The sequence below is a fragment of the Syngnathoides biaculeatus genome, chromosome 3 (genome assembly GCF_019802595.1).
Source record: "Syngnathoides biaculeatus isolate LvHL_M chromosome 3, ASM1980259v1, whole genome shotgun sequence".
NCBI lineage: Eukaryota > Metazoa > Chordata > Actinopteri > Syngnathiformes > Syngnathidae > Syngnathoides > Syngnathoides biaculeatus.
Genome location: NC_084642.1, coordinates 8,660,110 through 8,674,092, shown reverse-complemented (window position 1 = coordinate 8,674,092; position 13,983 = coordinate 8,660,110). Strand labels below are relative to the sequence as shown.

The window sequence follows — 13,983 nt, the reverse complement described above, 5'->3', positions numbered from 1 at the left end:
GTGGCAGTGAGTGAATGGGACAGTCGAACATGACCAACAGCCAATTTAAATATCTACGCGCTTTCCTTTATTCTCGCCTTTATCCTCTTTGTGGCATTCGGCTTCTTGCTCGGAATTTGTAAAGTTTTTTCAGTTCTATATTAAATGATGCAGTAGGTACTGTAAATGGAGCCTCTAAAACACATCGAGGGTTGCGGATTTTCGCTTGCAGCGTCGTTGAACGTGAGGTCCTCAGTTGCTTGGTGTGCGGCTAAGTCGCCCATGATATATTTTTTTGTGATGGTCCAAAGGCTGTTCAGCCTCGGTAATGTACATTAAAATTCTCCCGCCTAATCCTGTTTCGTTTTCACAATTCAATATTCATTCATCTTCGATGGAGCTTGTCCTCTTTCAGGTCACGGCGAACCTTTTCTAGCTTATTTAGGATGAAATGTCATGTCAACGTCAGGAGAAAAAAGCGTGTCTTTTTCTTTTGGTTTATTTATCATTTTGTTCCTGGTGTGTCGTGTTGGCTTCTTTGCAGCAGTGTTGTGTGATGTATGCGCCGAGCTATCCATTTTCTGTGTAGCTTAAAAAAAAAAAAAAGGAGTAGTTGAAATACACTATAATGTGAATAATCTTGTTTTTCACAGATTAGGAAAGAATATATGACCGTGAATGTTGTTACATTACCTGTCTCTATGGGTTACTCGGCTTTTATGTGTGAATATTTGTTATTTCAAGATAAATTCCCTGCGTGTCCAAATGCTAATACTAGCGATGCTGTCATTTTTCCATTGACTGATGGACATTAATGTGCCATTTTTTAAAAATGTCTTGTATTTAAAACTAAAATGAAGGTAATCATTTCGCCTAATCCTGTTTCGTTTTCACAATTCAATATTCATTCATTTTCGATGGAGCTTGTCCTCTTTCAGGTCACGGCGAACCTTTTCTAGCTTATTTAGGATGAAATGTCATGTCAACGTCAGGAGAAAAAAGCGTGTCTTTTTCTTTTGGTTTATTTATCATTTTGTTCCTGGTGTGTCGTGTTGGCTTCTTTGCAGCAGTGTTGTGTGATGTATGCGCCGAGCTATCCATTTTCTGTGTAGCTTAAAAAAAAAAAAAGGAGTAGTTGAAATACACTATAATGTGAATAATCTTGTTTTTCACAGATTAGGAAAGAATATATGACCGTGAATGTTGTTACATTACCTGTCTCTATGGGTTACTCGGCTTTTATGTGTGAATATTTGTTATTTCAAGATAAATTCCCTGCGTGTCCAAATGCTAATACTAGCGATGCTGTCATTTTTCCATTGACTGATGGACATTAATGTGCCATTTTTTAAAAATGTCTTGTATTTAAAACTAAAATGAAGGTAATCATTTCTGTTGTGATCTTATTTTTTTTTTTTTTCAATCACAGTTAATGAATGCGAGTTTGTGTAAAACCAGGAGTCATTTATTTAAATATTGGTGTGTGTGTTTCTTTCGGGGTCACTACAGCGTGTCATCTCAGATGAACGCATATATACATTTGGCACAATTTTTACGCCGGATACCCTTCCTGACGCAACCCTTCTCAGGGAGTGGAGGCCCCAGTGGGATACGAACCCACAAACCCTCGTTCACCAAACCAGTGCTCTAACCACTGAGCTACGCGGCCTCTATTTAAATATTGGTACATGTATTGAATACTAGCTTAAAAGAAGGATCCCGGCAAAGGTTAACGTGTTCACGAGCCGTCAACCCGTCACTATGTGGGATTTATTCCTGATTGAGAACAGATCCAGCAACAAAGTATTTGTATGCATCCAGACTTTTCTACGCTTTCAAACTCTTCCGTGTAAACCTCGACAACTTACTCACCAGATCCATGTGTAGATCTGGTTGTCCAAGACAAGCGGAAGCGGGATTAACATTAAATTTCTTATTGGCGAAAACATCGACTTCGGCATTAAATGTAGGTCCTCCATGCCAAGTGTGTCTCATTTTTCCACGTACCTTCGTTTATTATCACTTTCTAAATGTTTAACAGTATCGGACCAAACTCTGGGCGTCGTGCTATAAGATGGATTTTCGTGTCATCTCCAACCGATTTAGCGTTGAGCAATGCTTTGCTTGACCGGCAGTATGGCCAGTCACGTGACTTCGGCGACGTAGGTGTACGAGCTCTATAGCGGTTTGCTTGAAATGTATTCCTTGTTCACATTTCAAAACCATTTGTGGATCTTTCCTTATCCGTCACCTCACTTCTCTATTGTTTGACTGTCCAACAGTTGTTTGGCATCTGTTCCCTCACATTGACACATACTTGATGTTTCATGTTGACTGGATTGTAATATCCAGCTGGGAGAAATTTTCTCAGCTTGTTAAATGCGCACCGGTTCCCTTGGACAGCTGGGAAAGGGATGCAGGAGCGCATGTCAGCAGCATCCATTACAGTGTTGCTGTTCACATGGTGGGAGATGTTATTAGGGAGTGCATCGCCTCTCTGCTCTTAAGAGAATGGACATGTGATTATGAAGTCATCAGGCATGAACCTGTGCAGCTTTGGAGAAATACCGCCCCTCATGGGTCCTCAGGGTGCCATTGATTGGTGACCATGTGTTTGTGCCTGATAGACTGTGAAATGGTGTGTTGCTGCACGGCTGTGTCACACCTGCGTCCCACCAATGTGATTGATTGGTTTGGTCATGTGGAATGTTCCCATCTGGTCCGCAGTAATGCGTTTTTTCCCCTCATTTGCGAATAAACGCACAGGCGGGAGAATAGCGGGGCTTGGGAAAAAAAGGCAAAGGCCACATCAAAATATTTTCCCCCTTCCACTTCTTTTTCCATTTTAATGTTTGAGGAAAAAAAAATGACAAACATTTTGCATCTGACCATCAGGCACCGGGATAAATATAATCAGGGAATCGGCATCTCTAAAAGAGATTGGATTTTGAAACCGTTTTCCGGCGATAATCCAGCTGTACGCAGTGAAAGAATGCCTTTATTAGCAGTAGCGATAATCTTTTCTAGCCCCAAGGCTAATGTTATTTTTAGAGCAACGACATGAGGAATAACGATGATTTTCACATTAAATCTTTGAATCACTTAAGCAACCAAAAGTAATAGTGGCTTCATCAGGTTCTGCAGCGTCTCGAGACTGATGAAAAAAAACTGATTGCAGGTATCGAGCATCAAACAGTCATTCAAAGGTTAATGCATTACAATTATGAGATGGGTTAAATGCCATCTGTGTTGATTATCGGGCGCTAATGCTAAAGCCCTCGTTATTTTGTTTCTCATTCGCGCATTCCCTCCGGCTTGATTTCTTTTAATCCCGACACTGTTCCTTAAATTGATCTAGTTATTCTACCTATTGGCTAATTACACATCAGGCAGCATCAGCAGATGCATTTATCATCACGGTACCGAATAATCAGCGGCGTTTCAACAAAGGAAAAAAAAAAATGCAAATTAGAACTCATTAACATTTGCTCTCGCTGTGTTGAATAAGTCACAACTGACAAGGCCATATGCAGAAATTGATGTTGAGCTTATGGCAAGGGAGACATGTTACCTCTGTATTATTAGCTCATCTTTCTTTATCCTGTTGTTTCAGTGCTAGGCTGGGTTTCAGGGAGGAAGCTGATTTGGTGCCGCACTAGAGGAGGGATGCTCTGCTTCCATATCCCCGTTGACCTGACCTTTAATACAGTCGGCTTTCATTTACTATCTAACAGAAGTGGTAGAATCTTCAAAAAGCTTTGCGCATCGGGATGTATAAACAAATACTCTTGAGGGAAGGAAGCAAAATTGCCATATCAAAGCTAAGAGGACAGGGACAGTACATCCATCTAACACAATTTTATTGAATAAAGCCTAAAGTAAATCACTGTTTTATGTTTCTTACATCAATGGTGAAGGAACCACGGCCTTGTCATCTTGAAAATAATAACAACGGTATGAAGTTGGTTGTATGTTATGTGGGGATATTAACACTGTAAATGGTAATAACGCAATGAAAGGTAATTGTGGCAACTAGAAATTACTGTTCTTCAAAAGGAGTGGCTAATAACTATTTTTTCCGATAGCACAAGGGTCGGTAACCTATGGCTCGCGAGCCACACTTGACTCTTTTGGTGGTTGCGTATGGCTCGCAGAGCCCTCATAACGACAAACTGTATACAGCAGGGGTGCTCAATGTGTCCATCGCGATCGATCGCGAGGAAGTTCTGGTCAATCGCGTGACAATGCGGCCCGAAACATTTTGGCACCACACGTAATTTTCTCTAACAACGACCTGATGCACGGCCTCCAATGACGGCCGCACTCTTCTTCCTACTTTACCTTGCACCGCCCCGCCCCCTCCGCTCTTAAAGGGGTACACTCATAATTTCCAAGGTTACAGTCCTTACGCAGGCTATCAAAGTGGTTTATAATGACAGAGTGCTTATGCGCTGCCCACCACCGGAATTTTTTTTTTTTTAACATAAAGACATGCCTCTGTCGGCAAGCATTGTTGGCGAGCGCACATAAGTGGGGAGAAATTAAAAAAATTCAACCTGCAGACCATCTGATTGTGAAAACTTGGAATGCAATTCCCGTCACATAACACGCACTGCGCCGTGTGAATATTGCTGTACTGACAATGTTTGGTTATACCTATGCATATGAAAAGTCTTTCACACATTTAAAAAAAAGCATTTAGACCAACGTACGTTTATGAAGAACCGATGGAACTCTCAAAGGGTGCATGAAGTTTAATTTAATGACGTATGAAACAGACGACTAAGCCATCAGCAAAGAAGTCGCATTCATGGTAAAAAGTACTTTTGTCATCATTGGTCAGCAACAGTATCATGTTATTCAAATGAATTTAGAGACTTATTGTACTCTTAAAGTGTTGGTCTTACATAAAATGCATGAATACACTTGTATTTAGTTTTAAAATTATTGGATGGCTCTTTTGGAATTACATTTTTATAATATTTGCCGTTCGTGGCTCTCTCAGCCTAAAAGGTTCCCGACCCCTGCTATAGCAGTTAATTGCAATGATCATCAAACTTTGATTAACTGCAATGAGAAAGTTCTTGATAGCGCTGCAGCAAATTATCAAACTACGTTGATTATTTGATTACAAAAGGGGAAAAAAAAATATAATAAGCATTTTATTGATTAGCTGCTATGGTCACAAATCAGGCTGAGTGAGTCAACGAGAAGAATGCTTGTTGTCAACCGGTTAGCCGGTTAACAACCAGCCATTTCTACACTCTCATTCACCAATCAATCGATTGGATGATTGGGAGTTCAATTTTGTAGTTTTAATAGTCATCATGTATTATAGCTTTTGCCATCATTTGTACATTTCCGTTGTCATAGACATACAAAAAGTCACAAGTCATTAATGCGATGAATCATCAGACTTGCAAGACTCACGGATGTCTCTTATGTCACTCATGATGTCACTTTGACCTCTGTTTTTTGTTCTTGAGCCAATTGAAGACTAAATTGCCCCTAGGTGTGACTGTGAGCGTGACTGTGGTCTGTCTCCATGTGCCCTGCGGTAGGACTGGCGACCAGTTCAGGGTGTACCCTGCCTCCTGCCCGATGACTGCTGGGATAGGCTCCAGCGCTCCTGCGACCCTTGTGAGGATAAGCGGATCAGAAAATAGATATATTTTTCCAGAAATATTTGGTTAAACTCCAAATATCTAATTGCAAGGGGAGTTTTTTTGGTGGTTTCTCAGTGTTTTCAAAAGTTGGTAAATGTAGGACTTAAATTTTCAGTTCTATCCTGTTGAATTTAAACAATTTTATTAATCCCAATGATTTGTTTTATTTTCTACTTCCTAGTCTTGCCGGTCAGGCTCACTGTTGTCAACCAAAGTGAAATAAATAAATAAAATTAAAATATCAGAGGAGCCATTAAAATGTCAGGGGACATACATGATATTAAAAGTCGTAATTTTCACTTTTGATAATGGTTTTTATAATTTAAAAAATATCTAGACGACTATATAATGGAAACTAGCGAAACACTGGATACCAACATCAAATGAAGGAAAAAATGGATCTGATATGGGATAAACTAATTTGGTTTGTATGCAACCAACATTTCCCAATCCCGCACTATATGCTCGCATTCACCATCTCGGCTTTCCATGGTCCGAGCACGGAAAATATATTGCTCGTGGAATGTATCTCACGGGTACTGAAGCATGCTCTCTAATTGCTTGTTTTCGTGGTGAGGGTTTTGAATTGATCCCCGGAGACTCTTAGGTCACTACCTCTCGTGTTATCAAAATATTTGTGGCTCAGTAGAACGCCACACTGTGCTGTGGTGAAGCCCGGAAAATCAGTAAGTACACCGAAATACTGGTCGGCTTCGACTTTTCATCATTTAATTCAGTTTTGTTTGTCGCTGCATTCAATGTTTAGCTCACTATCAAATACTTTTTTTTTAACTGTACATTACTAACAGTTATTTTTAGCTATCATTTTGCAATTTCATCCTAATATTTTGGCCATCCCATTTCTAGAGATGGTGTGAAACGTGACGGTAATGTGAGGTGAACATTTGCTTCGCCTGTGGCTTAAACGCACGACAAACCCAGGCCACTTTTGGTAAAAGAAACATGACAGCAGCCCGCAGTACACAAGAAACGGCAAAAGTCTCAAAGCTCGAGGAAAAAATCTGTGGTCTGTGGAAACAATAGTTGAGCTGCAACCTAAAGTGCTATATTTAGCTTTTGGACGGGGCACAGGCTCATCACTCAGATGATGCCATCCCTGCTACCGAGTACACACTGTGGGAGACAAATAACGTTGCTGCGACTGTGCAATTATTAAGGCCATTACTTTTAGTGTCTTTTCCATTGGTTTTGTTTATCTCTTCACATAATGACGCCAATGATGAGCGACAGTTAACCTACTGGTAAATAATGGCATTTGGGATTGGCACAGCCATCGTCCATTAATCATTAGGTATTCTGTCGACCGTGGAACTGATTGTTGATTAATGGTGTTTTGAAGTAATTTAACTAAAATGGAGTGCAATGATTCAATTCAATCTCAACTGGTTTAAGGTCTTAAGGCTCCCCTGTTTCTGGTGGTCACAGCAGCCCAGTTTGCCTGGAAAAAAAAGTGCGCGGTCTCTGTTTTCAAGTCTATCACGGAATCAGAGAGGGGCCGTGGGGGTAGGGTGCGACCGAGTCCTGGAGTTTCAAAGGCGATTCGCAGCACGGCCTGCAGTTTACCGCAGATTCCATTAGAGTACGTTCCCTCCCGAGGTATCACGTTTCAAAGGCTTTCTTTGGATGAAACATAAATGCCGGGCACCTCTTGAGCACATTTGTGGCCCCGACATAGTCAAATAAAGCTTTCCTGACGGGCCCAGCTCCGGAGTGACGATGAATAAATGTATTGTGTTGGTTATCTCTTAAGAACTAATTCATAAATCCAGTGTTCAAACTGGAATACTTTTCATTAAGTTATACCCAAGTGTCATGTTTTTGTTTTTTTCTTAAGGAATAATGTTTGCAAGTGGAGGGAGTGGCGCTAATCATTCAGGGTGCTGCAAAAAAGTTTAGGAACCACTGTACTAAGCCATCTCTTTGTGTTTTTCATGCACATTAATCACGTATGCACTGCGTCCTCTCTCTCTCTCTCTCCATCTATCATCCATTTTCTGAGGCGCTTATCCTCACGAGGGTCGCGGGAGTGCTGGAGCCTATCCCAGCCATTTGAAAGAAAAGGGATGGAAATGTTCAATAAAAGCCTACAGACCTCTTTAAAAAAGGCCAGTTCTTGTACAGTTTTTGATTGGAGATCACCTGTAGGAAGTGTTTCTGATCCATAAAGATCCTTGTTTAAATACAGTTTGTAGTCATTTGAGAGGTCTCGACTTGTGTCCTTGATATGCAGAAATTGGTACTAAGTATATGGGATGAATACAGAATTTGAGACGGCAAAATCAGCCTTAGGTAAACCGTTAGCATTTGTGATTAGCACTAAAGATTCCATCCATCCATTTTCTGAGACACTTATTCTCACGAGGGTCGCGGGGAGTGCTGGAGCCTTTCCCAGCTATTATTATAATATATTTTTTTATAATTTTGAGATCGATTTTTCATTCATTTTCTGATTGCTGGCTGGTTTTCTATATTCTTAATTTTTTGTCGGAAGTTTCTATGGGGATATTTTGCATTTGCAACAAGTACCTGGTACATTGTTTGTTTTAAATGCCTGTATGTTACATTGTTTTTTTGTTTTTTTTGTTCTTTATGTAAAGAAGAGCAAAGGAAAAAGGACCTGTAGTATATCATAAAATATTGCAGCCTTGCGTGATCAGATCACTTGTGTTTGTTCAATTCAAGTTCTTATCATTTCAGTTTTTTTTTTCTGACAAAATGGAAATGGGATTTTTATGTAGGGTGATTGTCCAACAAAGTTTTACCTTTTGCATATTTAACAGGATTTCTATGTCCTGTTGTTTCCACAATATAGACATAAAGAAGTAACAACTTCCACCAATTATTTGCGGTTTTGCTCACAAAGGGCAAATGAGTTCAATGGAGGAAGTCAAATCCATATATATGAGTTGAGTGGAGCGAAAAGATTCAAGATAAGATAAAAAGGTCAGCGCTGTTGCACGCCGACAAGCAAATTAACTAAGAGATCTCTTAATCTGTGACCTCTATACGTGGCATGGTGGATTAATTTGCCGGCGCTCTGCCACTTGGCCCTGTTCCATCCTCGTCCTCCTGCACCTGATTTGTCATGGGCAGGGGGGAGGAAAAGCGCAATGTTAAAAATGAGCTGCCATGTCTGTTGCTTCAGCCTATACTGGTGCTCTTTGTGATCATCCCCAAAGTGATCTTGTGCACTTCTCATATGAGCCAAGCTTCATCTTGTGATCTGCACAAATATTTTTCGACACTCAAAGCGCCGTAGTACAAGATTACTCAATCGCAATGTCGTGAGCTTTGTTGGATTTATCAAATCTTGTTTCAAGTCCAAAACCTATTTCGCTCGCTTATTTAGACACAAGTGATTACTTCACGACAGTGCGTCTCCATTGTGTGATTGATTCAAATTTAGGGCAGTGGATTTCTCCATAATCTTACTTTCAAATAAAGGAGAATAGTGTCGCTCCATGGTGACAAACTCATATGTCAACTTATAGATTGTCCTTCACGTACAGCTAAAAGCTCTTAGCTAAACATACACGGACATGTTGTATGACATAAATTAGGGCTAACATGATTAATCGAAGAACTCAAAAAGGATTGTCACTGTCAAATAGGTTAGAATTGCTCCTCCTATTGAATATTCCATCGTATAAATGTGTAAGTTACACACACACTCCTCCCTGCCCCCCATGGAGAAATGTTTTGGGATCCCAGATAGGTCCGACAGTGTTGGCAGCACCACGAATAGGCACGCCTATAACTAATAGCACCTTGCTAAAGTTGATGTATATGAACACCATAATCAATTCAAGGTAAATGTGATCAGTGAACATCTGCGTTGTGTAGTTTTAAAGGTCAAGTGTCATGCCTATAGACATTCTAAAATAGATATTGTAATGAAAAATACATATATCATTATTCACTTCAATGTCCATACGGAAAAATAAATATGAGCGGAGAGCGCGTCATCCGTGCGCAAAGTTGTGGAAGTCTCATTCGAAATCTGAGTGGTCGCCATATTGCCTGCATCCTCTGTTCATTATGTCGCACCATGACATTTGCCATTGAAAACACAGTCTGCCACCTACTATGGAATCTATGGAGATCTCACAATCGAGTGAAGTGACGGGGGCAATGTTACCCTATCGTTTCGAGCCATATTTAGATGATATGCGGATCACTTCTAACTAACAACAGACTCCCAGACAGTATGTATGAGCCAGCCCGGTCGAAGCTGTGCCTCGTCCGCGGCGTGCTCGGCGCCAATGGGTACATCGACACATTTAGGACCCCTGACTTATGTGCGCGAATCTTTTGCTACATTATGAGAGGATTACGACCCCCCCAAAGTATTATTTTTTTTAGTAGTTGTATACACACCTGCCTGTCATTTGGAACCCACAAAGCTCTCGTCCTTTGCACCCGTCCAATCCATTTTTCACAACGAACCAGGTCTTTTTGAAAAGTATGAAGAATGAATCCATCCTCCCAAATGTTCGAACAATATCCACTAATATAACGAGCCGGCATTTTGGTTAACACGAAGGAACAAAGAGCTACCTTCCAGCAGGTAAAACTAGTAGAATCATATGAGACCGCTTGAGTGGGCGTCTGCTACTAACGTCACTTCCTGCTTCTTTTCAAAACAAATCCCTCAAGAGGATTTTCATGGCGGGAGTGACAAAAAGCCATACACGTCAAAATCACGTTTTGTGGTGAAAAAAAACAGATGGGTCCATTCCGGCTAACATACTAAAAATCATGCATTTCATGACAGTGGCACTTTAAATACCACATAGTGACAGCTGCCGTGAACAAGGCGAAACAAACAGTTTGTAGTACGTGTAGCATCAAGCTAGGATCTGGACAAGGGAAACAAATATATTATCCTTTATACATACTGAAAAGTGCGAATACCCCTCAAACATGGTGTACCCTACCGAAACATACATCGTTGAAAAGGGGAGGGCTGAAGACGTTCGCAGTACTTATTACGGGGGTGGGGGGTGTCCCATCTAAGTATACGTGGGGGTGCAAGGGTGGTACTTAATTGCAACGTTCCACTCAGGGTTGATGTGTCAGGCAACTATTTACAAATTTTGTGTGATTATAAACATAAACTAAACATATATACTTTTAGCTCTGTTACATAAACATATTCATATAAGTTTGAATCCCACATTCCTGCCTCATGCTGGCTCAGTGCCCCTCGCAGCTGTCAGTGTGTGCTCCAATGGTCCGCTTTACGTGGCTGTGAGGAGGACTTGATCCAGCTGTGACGGTGTGGCAAAAAACAGACATACAGCCATGCTAAAAAATATTCGCACCCCGGGGGTCTCTATTGTCTATTATGCATTCTTTTGTCTGAAAAAATGAAAAGTTTAGTCTTATTTTATGTCACGCAGTCAAGAAAAAAAAAACATGCTAAAAAGTATTGACACCCCACAAGGGCCGCTTTGGAGACATTATTTTTAGGACAACTGTATAAAAAAAACAATGTAAGATCTGGGAAATATACACAGCAATGAATAAATCTAGAATAACACACCAAACAGGCATCTGTGGTTGATGATATTAAGGAAATTAGTGTTGAAAGTGACAAAAAATTCGAGATACATACGACTATCAGTGGTACAAGGAATCACGCCTGGAACAGTGTGCATGCGAAATGATTGATTTGCATCACATTTGCACATGGAGAATCACTGGAAAATATCTAAATCAGATTATTGTAGGTATTAGAAAGGATACTAAAGCCGAGGAAAAACTCAGAAATGAGAGCAGTCCGTTTACCTGCTCCTTTAGTGACAATTACATTTTGGAAGCAGACGGCCACAGTGGGGGAAACACATTCACATACTGTACATACAAAGATAATGGTGAATAGAAATTATAGACATTACTTACGACAACTTATTAGCAAATTCCTGGTTTGTGTTATTGTTGTTGAAAGTGTTATTATAAATGGCTGTAATTGCAATGTATTGCGCATCTTTGGTAAAAGATTTGTGTTTGAAGTTTTTCCAAAAGCTGATCCTGCATTACATGTGCATACGCATGGTTCTCGGACATTCTAAATTTGTTCGCAGAGTATGAACAAACATATTCGATGCACAAATTTGTGCATCTGCGTGGAGGACGCATATTGTGTCTACTGCAAAGCAGAACTAACATACTACAAAAGTGCATCTAAGATCGCCAACTCAAGCTATCGATTTTAGCTCATTTAATATAGCTTGCCATTGCTGCTAGTTAGAACAAATCGTAATGCCCCTACAAGTCATCAATGAAGACACACAGCTACAGGTGCACTTACAATCACTTTATTGGACAAATCGTAAGAACAAAAACACGTAACAGGCACACAAATGACACCAGCGCACTCAACAGTACGTGGACTGGCTAACAGCTAGCCAATTGACAGTTGTTTGCTAATATGAGCTGACGACAGCCAACTGTACCTTCTCATTCGCTGACTTCCACGTCACAGATTATGCCAAATACCACCTTCTAAAGCCACATATAACAAGTCACAAATATTATAGGTGTGAAAGGTGAGGATGCCGACCCCAAGTGGATGACGGTAATACCTGTACTGCACCTCATGGGCACATTTTGTTGTTTAAAATGTGAAATCTATTTTTAATCGAACCTAAGCTTACAGCAAATCACACCTAATTCATTTACGTAGTTTTGAAAATAAGAACATGCGGAATACAAGATGTCCATGCTCGCTTTGTTAAAATCAATGAAATACCCATAATTCTGGATAATAAATACTTTTTGAGTCATACTGATCAATCAAAGTCAGAATCATGTGGCTGAAGAATGCTGTTTTCAGTATAAAATGAAAATGCATAGCTTTCTGAAACCTTTTTGGAGATACATTCCAAACTCACCGAAATGGCGATATCTCATCATCGTTTATTATTACATTGCTGTTGTATGAAAAACCATTTATGTTGAGTAAGTTTCATTTTGTACAATAAAGCGCCAAACATCGACAATACGTAGAAAAACGTCATGTTTTTCCCAGTACAGTTTTGGTATACATTCTCTCCACTTGGCAGCAAACAGCGATTGCCTTTTGTTTATGAAAACTCGATAATCTACCTTAGAGGCCAATGATTAATGCAAGCTGTGCTACATTATCAGTAAACACTGTGACGGCATCATTGCTGTAAATATTTATGGAAGCTTGTAGGGTCTGTATTTCCATGTTTGACCTGTGTTTACACGAAGTTTAGGTGTTAATGCTGAGTCAGCGGTTTTGGGAATACGTCCTTTTGTATGATCTCAGTGGGTGTTTGAGTGTGCGGCATGAAACTCCATATTCAGATGCATCATGTTTGACAAAAAAAAAAATAAAAAAACGTTTTCCCAATGAATATTATTCCCTGATTTTGACCAGGTTTAGAAGACCTCTGTACTTTTGTGGAATGATGTTGAATCCAACTAAAGAATCCTCAGATATTTGCTGAGAGTATATATCTATAAAAGCTCAGTGAAAAAAAGATATTTCAACTTCCCTCAGCGATAAAGCAACATGGTGGTAACGGGCAACTTAATCCTGGCTCAGAAAGGTATCGTGTTGTTGTCACAAGAGAAGCGGCTTTGCAAGATAAACCATCTTCCCTGATATACTCACTTCTCATAGCGTTCAGAGATGTTGTCCAGTGTGCACATTCTAACTTTTCCCTGTAGAATTGCTCAGGTGATCCATTAGCCTCTGCTCACCTGTGCTTGTGAAAGGATGGTCCGTTCAGATCCATCATTGTCTAACAAAACATCCAAGCAATGCAAGTTTTTAGCAGACCAAAATAATCACCTGCATTGTAAACTAAACAGAATTTAGCGCCAACTCTGTTCTTGTAATATTTAGACTTCTGGCAAATGTACCTGTAATATATAATCCTAATAAATGTTTTGATTTTCCCCTTACTGGAGCTCACGTAGGTATGTGTGTGGATTTTGTTTTTTCCAGATGACAGAAACTGCCGAGCTTAGATATATTCATTTTTATGATTAATGTGCTCATATCTGTAGAATGCTATAATCAGTAATAGGTTTGGTTAAAAATATGCTCAAAACATCATTGCTCAAACATTGTTTTTTCATTTCTTGTTTATGCCTATTAAAGCAACATAACATTGTGCTGTTTAGCGATGGGTAATATTAATATTTAATTTTTGAAGCTCTATTTTTGTTAAACATTTGAAGGATTACAACATCAAAAATAAGGCAAAACACAAGTAATACAATTCACAGGTTGAATGATTTGGAATGGTACACATTTCATCACAGGTACTGAGGACTCTCA

At 39.9% G+C, this 13,983-nt stretch overlaps 1 protein-coding gene across 1 annotated transcript in view; it reads left to right on the top strand.

Annotated features, from left to right (window-relative positions):
- tcf12 (transcription factor 12) overlaps positions 1-13,983 on the top strand; it is a 104,323-nt gene that overhangs the window by 30,501 nt on the left and 59,839 nt on the right. The window lies entirely within an intron of this gene.